A 7,565-nucleotide genomic window follows, 5' to 3' on the forward strand; every position below is an offset into this window, starting at 1 on the left:
ATTTCTATTATATTTAATCCAGAAAGCTGTAAGACAGGCTAGATTTTTTTTCTCTCTGATTTATTCCTCCATGCCTTGCTTTTCTCAGTCAGACCACATTAAGTTTTTGGAAGACAAAGGAGACATAGAATACGGTAAGCCAGGCAAGTTTCTTGAAATAATTGATTGTTCTAAATATTATGTTTATTAAAAAAAAAATCCCTATTCTCTAGGATTGACTATACATAAAACTCTGCTTCACAACTAAAAATTTCACAAAAATATTAACTGAAGAAATACCACTCTTGCTCAGTAGCATGGATTAAAGTGTTCTGGTATCAGAAACTGGGGGATTTGATGGGTTGTTACCGTGCTCCAGCATGTGTAAGTTACTCCTGAGCCATTAAATAAATGCTCACTGAGAGGAAACTGTCCAGCAAGGGCAGCGAGCCACTAATTAAGAGTAGGCAGCACAAAGACAGAGAGGTCATATTCATTTTAATATTACTTTACCAGAGCAAAAGCAAAGCTTCGATAACTTGATGGTACCAAATATATTTCAATGATCTTTTTGAACTAAGAAAACACTTGCAGAATATTCAAATGGAATGAGAAGTTTAAGGCTAGTCATAAGGAGTTTGAGAATATATTATTTGGTGGTCATCAGTACATTTGGACAAGTTCCCCTTACCTAATGTTTATATCAACTTCTCATCTTCTCTTTAGGGAGGGAAGTGAATGCACTGGTGTTCTTGCAGCTGTTTATTAAATATGCATCTTTATATCACTTCTTCCATATTTATCCCTTCTCTTCAGCAAAGTTTCCATGCTATAGGTATGAGGACAACTTATTGCAGATAGCTACCAAGTTAGCAGAACAGAGTTGATCGCGAGGTGTGAAAACACAATCATTCCTACCTCACTTGTACCTCCTCTGTTCCTCAGTTCTGCTCAGGGTCACCTCAGTCTTCTGGCGGGCATGAATAAGGAAAGACAATGCCTTTTTCTCCTTCCAGTTGGAACCTGGGATCCAGAATATACGGCCAATGTAATGTTAAGGTATTTCTCTTCTAGGCCACTTTGCCTTGTTACATATTTATAGAGAAACATTCAAATGTGTAAAGCACGGACTAATTCTCAATCATTTCCACCTATGTAGCTGATCCTTCTTTCTACTTTTTGGTATGCAGTAATTGTGCAGAACTGAAAATGTAGTCTGTTCATTTCCACACAGATTTAAGGGGCCCTCATCACTTGGAATATATCCCCATTTTTTAACTAAAGTCTTCGGAACCAAAGTCTTTCCGGAGAGTAAAGCATTCCTAATATTAAAACTAGTCAGAGATATGAAATGACATAAGTACATTTGTATAATGGAAAATGTGCCTGAGCAGTAACTAGAATGTAATCTTGCAGGATAATAGGTCCTTCACTCAAGTTCTCTTATCAGTGAACACACATCCCATACACTGTTGAAGCCAGGGGCCACTTTTCACTTCAGAAGAAAATGCCAAGATTTTAACAATCTTTAGGTTTTCAGTCTTCTGAAGTGCAAAGCAACCACATTCCATTGTTCTGATAAAATTTGTTATTTTTATTTTACTTTTTTATTGCATTTGTTGGACTAACGTTAATTGATAGAATTATATAGGTTTCAAGTGTGCAATTGTATAATACATCCTCTGTATACTGTATTGTGTGTTCACCACCCCAAGTCTGTTAAAATATTTTAAAGTGTTTTGAAATTCCTCAAATGACACCTGGCATATAAAATGGTAGTATTATTGCTATAATCATTTTAATATTTAGATAAATATAATTACCTCTTAGCAATTCCTGGGGAAGAATAATTCTCCTTCTCTATTCTAGCTTTTAGTGCTATTTCCTGAAATAGAGAACCCCACTTTTGTCCCCCTAAAGCTTGCCATGAATTTGACAGCATTCCCTAGAACAGAATTATTTAACATTTGGGAAAAAAAGAACTAGATCATTTTTGCACAGTAACAGGCTAAGGGAGAGCTTAGTAACAGTATTCAAGTATATAAATGTTTAAGTCTAAGAAAGATGATGACACACTTAACTTCATTCCACTCAGGGCAGGGTAAAATAAAACAGACTTTCAATTGCACCATAAATATTTTTTGTATATGCATAAATATTTACATGCACACACACATACTGGGCATGCACAGATATACACATAAATACATGCAGAATCTTCATAAAACTTTTATGTGTTCTATTTTCTTTCCCTTGTACATCTTGAAGTAATAATTTAATTTGGGGTTATGATAGAAAGTCCAGAAGTGAATTTATTAAACTCTGAGACAACCATATTATGCAGTTATAATAATATACACTCATTGAAGGCCTGTGTCAACACCAATGGCTGTCACAAACAAGAAGATAATGGCTAACCTTGGCTACGGAATTAAAGTCGGTATCACTCTTTAGAAAAAAATCTTATTTTGACTTCAGATAATATACATATACAGTGCTTCTGTCATACCTACAACCCAAGCTATTAAGCTTTAAAAAGCTTTCAATTAGCAAAAATCGCGCCTCGGATAAACCTCATTGGCTACGATACTGCCACTGCGCAAAGCTGTACCAGGACATTACAAAGCACCTGTATATCTTTATGTTTGAGAATATTTTAATATAAAGGTTGGCTAAAAGCAGGTAAAAGTTTTCCATCTTCTTAGAATCCCAAGGAAATATTTGGTGTTTTGTAATCTCAATCTTTTTTGAGTAACTATGTTATTTCCTAAAATTATTAAGGACACAGTACTTTTCATATCCCTTCTTGTGTACAATTCTTCCTCAATCTGTTTTGAAGACTCTTCTTCCCCTCTACATCCCTTAGATGCTGAGTCCTAGAAGATAATGAGGTGCCCCTGCATATGTGTGAAGGTGGAGGAGCAGATAGGCAGCAGGGAGCATTCCCAACAGATGGAAGAGCCAGAGCAAAAGTACAGGAGGTGGAACCATGTGACATGTTTAGGGAAATGTAGTTGGGTGGTACTTGGGTCTGGCGTTTCTCCTCTAGGCCATGGGTAGCTAATGGAGGGTTTTAAGCAGAGCAGTTGGATCCTCAGATGAAGATTTTGGAAAAGTCATTTTTGCAGTGGTGTGGAGAAGTCACTGGAAGGTAACATGACCAGAGGCGGAAAGGGCCATTCGGAGGTTGGTTTAAAGTAATAATGGAGGGGATGGAAAGGAGGTACTTAGTCTGAAAGAAATTGAGAAGGAAATAAGTTATAGGACTTCATATAAATTGAATGAGAAATTATGCAAGAAAGTGGAATCCAGGATGACTCTGAGGGCTCTGAATGAAGAAATCAGGGGTTTGATGGTGCCATGCATTGAGGTAGAGACTGGAACAGAAGCAAGACTAAAGAGAAAAAGGAGGCAGAGCTCACAAGGGAGAAATAAATTCTGTTTTGACCATTTAAATGTGAGTTGTTGCCCTGGCCGGTTTGGCTGAGCGGTTGGATCGTTGGCCCGCAGTACAGAGAGACCCGGCCCGCAGTACAGAGAGATTCGGTTCCCGCTAAGGGCATGTACCTCGGTTGCAGTTTGTCCCCGGCCGGTCGTGCGGGTGGCAGCCACTCGATATGTCCCTTCACATCGGTGTTTCTCTCTCTCTCTCCCTTCCTCTCTCTCCCTCCCGCTCTATCTGAACAAAGAATGGAAAAATGTCCTTGAGTGAGGATAAAAAATAAATAAAATAAAATAAAATAAATGTGAGTTGTTTGTGGGACACTCATCAAGTTGGAGTTCAGGGAAAAGATGGCTTTTAGGACAGCACCTAGAATATCTCAGGTCAGCAAAACCAAAGCCCGAATGCTGCACCACAGAACTAAGGTTCTCAACATCACTCTTGTGAAATGAGAAAGGGGTGCTCTTCTTTTAAAATCCTCTTAGAGCCTGGCCAGTGTGGCTCAGTGGATTGAGTGTCATCCCATGGAATGAGAGGTCCTGGTTCAATTCCTGGACAGGACACATGCGGGGTTTGCGGGCTTGGTCCCCAGTAGGGGGCATGCAGGAGGCAGCCAGTTGGCTGTATCTCTCTCACATCAATGTTTCTATCTCTCTTCCTTCCTTTCTTTTATTGATTTATAAAAAAATCAATAAAATCCTTTTGAAATTCCACACCAAGGAGCTCCTTTTATTTCACACACCTATCTACTTGTTCATAGAGTACACTCACCTTTCAAAGAACCTAGATGTGATAGTTCATATGTCAAACCGGCTAGGCTGCAGCACCCAGTTATTCAATTAAACATTCATCTAGATATTGCTGTGAGGGTATTTTGTTTTAGGGGTTTTTTTATATATTGTTTTGTTATTGATTTTTAGAGAAAGACAAAGGGAGAGTGATAGAGAGATAGAAACATCAATGAGAGAGAACATCAATTGGCTACCTCCTGTACATCCCCCACTGGGAATCAGGCCCACAACCTGGGCATGTGCCCTGACTGGAAATCAAACCAGTGACTTCTTGGTGCCTGGGGCAACACTCAATCACTGAGCCACACCAGCCAGGCCATGAAGTTATTTTGTGGATGTAGTTAATATCTATAATCAGTTGACTTTTACATAAAGAAGATTATCCTCAATGATTGAGGGGTGGGGGCTCCTTCAATAAGTTGGAAGGCCATATAAGCTAACACTATACCTAGTGGTAAAAGATAAGATGCTTCCCCTTAAGTTCAGGATCAAGACAAGATGTCTGCTCTCACCACTTCTATTCAACATATTCCTTGAGCTTCTAGCTATGGCAATTAGGTAAGAAAAGGAAATAAATAATATCCAAATTGAAAAGAAATAAGATTATCTCTATTCACAAACAACATGATTTTATATGTAGAAAAAGTCTAAGGAATTCACTAAGTAAAAACTTAGAACTAATAAATGAGTTAAGCAAGTTTGTAGAATACACATCAATACATAAAAATAAATTTCATTACTATACACTTGTAATAATCAATCTGAAAATGAAATTAAGAAAACAATCCCATATACCCTAAGAAGCCTGAAACACCAATCACAAAGAATATATGTACCCCCATGCTTGTAGCAGCACTATTTACAATAGCTAAGATCTGGAAACAGCCCAAATGTCCATCAGTAGACGAATGGATAAAAAAGCTGTGATACATATACACAATGGAATACTATGCAGCTGTAAGAAAGAAAGATCTCTTATCCTTTGAGACAACATGAAGGGACCTGGAAAGTGTCATCCTAAGCGAAACAAGCCAAACAGAGAAAGACAAGTATCATGTGATCTCACTTATTTGCGGAATATAATGAACAGTCTGAGGAATGGGGTAGTCCCAGAGACATGGAAGTGGGGTACAGACTGACTATCCCCAGAAGAGGGGGTGGGGGGAGAGATAAACCACAGAACTTATATGCATGTGTGCATGAACAATGGACATGGACAACAAAGCTGGGGAGAGGGCAAGGGAGGGAGGAATCAGTGGGGGGAAAAGGAGAAACATCTATAACAAAAATAAATAAATTTTAAAAAAAAGAAAGAAAGAAAACAGTACCATTCACAATAGCATCAAAAAGAATATAACACTAAAAATTACATTTTCCAAAGAGTGCAAAATTTATACTCTGAAAACTACAAAACATTGTAGAGAAAAATTAAAGAGCTAAATAAATGAAATAACATCCCATGTTTATGAATTGGAAGATTTAATATTGTTAAAATGGTAGTGCCCCACCCCAAACTAAACTACAGATTCAGTGTAATCGCTATCAAAATCCTAGCTGACTTGATACAATCTGACAAGCTGATTCAAAAATTGATATGTAATTGCAAAGAATTCAGAATGGCAAATCAATCTTGGAAAAGAATAAAGGAGAACTCACACCTTTCAATTTCGAAATGCATTTACAAAGCAATGACATATAATACAGTGTGAACAAAGATAAATATATAGATCAGTGGAATAGTAATGAGCGCCCCAGAATAACCTTATATATCCATGACAAACTAATTTTCTTTTTTAATCCTCACCTGAGGATATTTTTTTCTATTGATTTTTAGAGAGAGTGGAAGGAAGGGAGAAAAGGAAGAGAGAGAGAGAGACACACCCCATCAGCTGCCTCCCGCACACAACCTGACCCAGGCCAGGGATCAAATCTGCAACCTAGGCACATATCCTTGACTGGGAATTGAACCTGTGACCCATCAGCACATGGGCCAGTGCTCTAACCACTGAGAAACACCAGCCAGGGCCATGATAAACTGATTTTTCACAAGGGTGCCAAGACCATTCAATGAAAAATTTTCTCAAAAAATGGATAGTCACATGCAAAAGAATTAAGTTGGAACCTCATCTCACACTACATACAAAAATTAACTCAAAGTAAATCAAAGACCTAAATGTAAGGACATAACCTATACTTCTTAAGAAAATGTAGTAAAAAGCCACAACCTTGCATTTAACAAAGGATTGTTCAATATGTCATCAAAAGCACAGGAAACAAAATTTAAAAATTAGATTTCATAAATTTTAAAAAATTTTGTGCTCCAAAGAACACTATCAAGAAAGTGGAAAACTCCACATAATGGAAGAAAATATTTGCTAGTCACGTCGCTGGTAAGATACTTTATATGACTCTTAGAACTCAATAATAAAACAAATAACCAAAAAGGGGGTGGGGGGCAAAGTTTCTAAATAATCATTTCTCTAAAGATATACAGTGCCCAATAAGCATGTGAGAATGGAGAAGCATGTTATTGGAAACTGGAAGAAAAGTAATCTTTGTTAAAAAGTGGTAGAACTTACCTGCACTGTTTTCTACTTTGGGACAGCAAAATGTATAAGAGATGAACTTGGGGATTTAGCTGAGAACACTTCCAAGCAAAGTGTTAAAGGTACCGTTGTTGAAGGTCCTTGTAGCTCATAGTAAAATGTTAGAGGAAAAAGATAAATTGAGGTAAAAATTATAAAGCAAAAAGGAACTAGTACTTGATGATTTGAGAGGATCTCTACCTATCCATATTGCAAAGGATGCAAAATTAGGAAATGTACTGTTGAGCAAGCTTACTCTGGAAAAAAAAGCCAAGAGCATAGCTGGATAACCTTTTATTGAAAACATTAGGTGTTGTCACTCAGTTTCCAATCAACCATCTCAGCAGAAACCAAGAATAGAGATAAGGTTATCCAGAAAGAAACTGTGGAGAAAGAACCCTCTTTTCTGCTGGTATGGACACACAGGAGACCCACAAGGTTTTTGATAATATTATACCAGCACAAATATCACCAGCTTGAACTAATAGGGTCAGAGACTAAATAAAGTGAAAGGTTGTCTGCTCCTAAGTTTCTAAAGTCACTAAATGGACTTATTGAGCTACTTGGCTGGAAATATGTGCTACCTTCAAGAAAGAGGAAGAATGAGTCAGAAAGTGGGACTGCCGTGGGCACAGAGGCCACAGACAGTGGAACCATTAGCCACAGCACAGAGCACAATGAGGCTGCCACTGAGGATGAAGAGGAGGAAGGAGCCACAGGCACAGAGGGAGGAGCCTTGAGCTTCAAAAGATTATTCTCAAGCCTTGA

At 37.9% G+C, this 7,565-nt stretch overlaps 1 pseudogene; it reads right to left on the bottom strand.

Annotated features, from left to right (window-relative positions):
* Positions 1–2,426: 2,426 nt before the first annotated feature.
* On the bottom strand, positions 2,427–2,586 carry LOC118624930 (annotated as a pseudogene).
* Between the last annotated feature and the right edge of the window lie 4,979 nt (positions 2,587–7,565).

Source organism: Molossus molossus, unplaced genomic scaffold (genome assembly GCF_014108415.1).
Source record: "Molossus molossus isolate mMolMol1 unplaced genomic scaffold, mMolMol1.p scaffold_m16_p_10, whole genome shotgun sequence".
Lineage (NCBI taxonomy): Eukaryota > Metazoa > Chordata > Mammalia > Chiroptera > Molossidae > Molossus > Molossus molossus.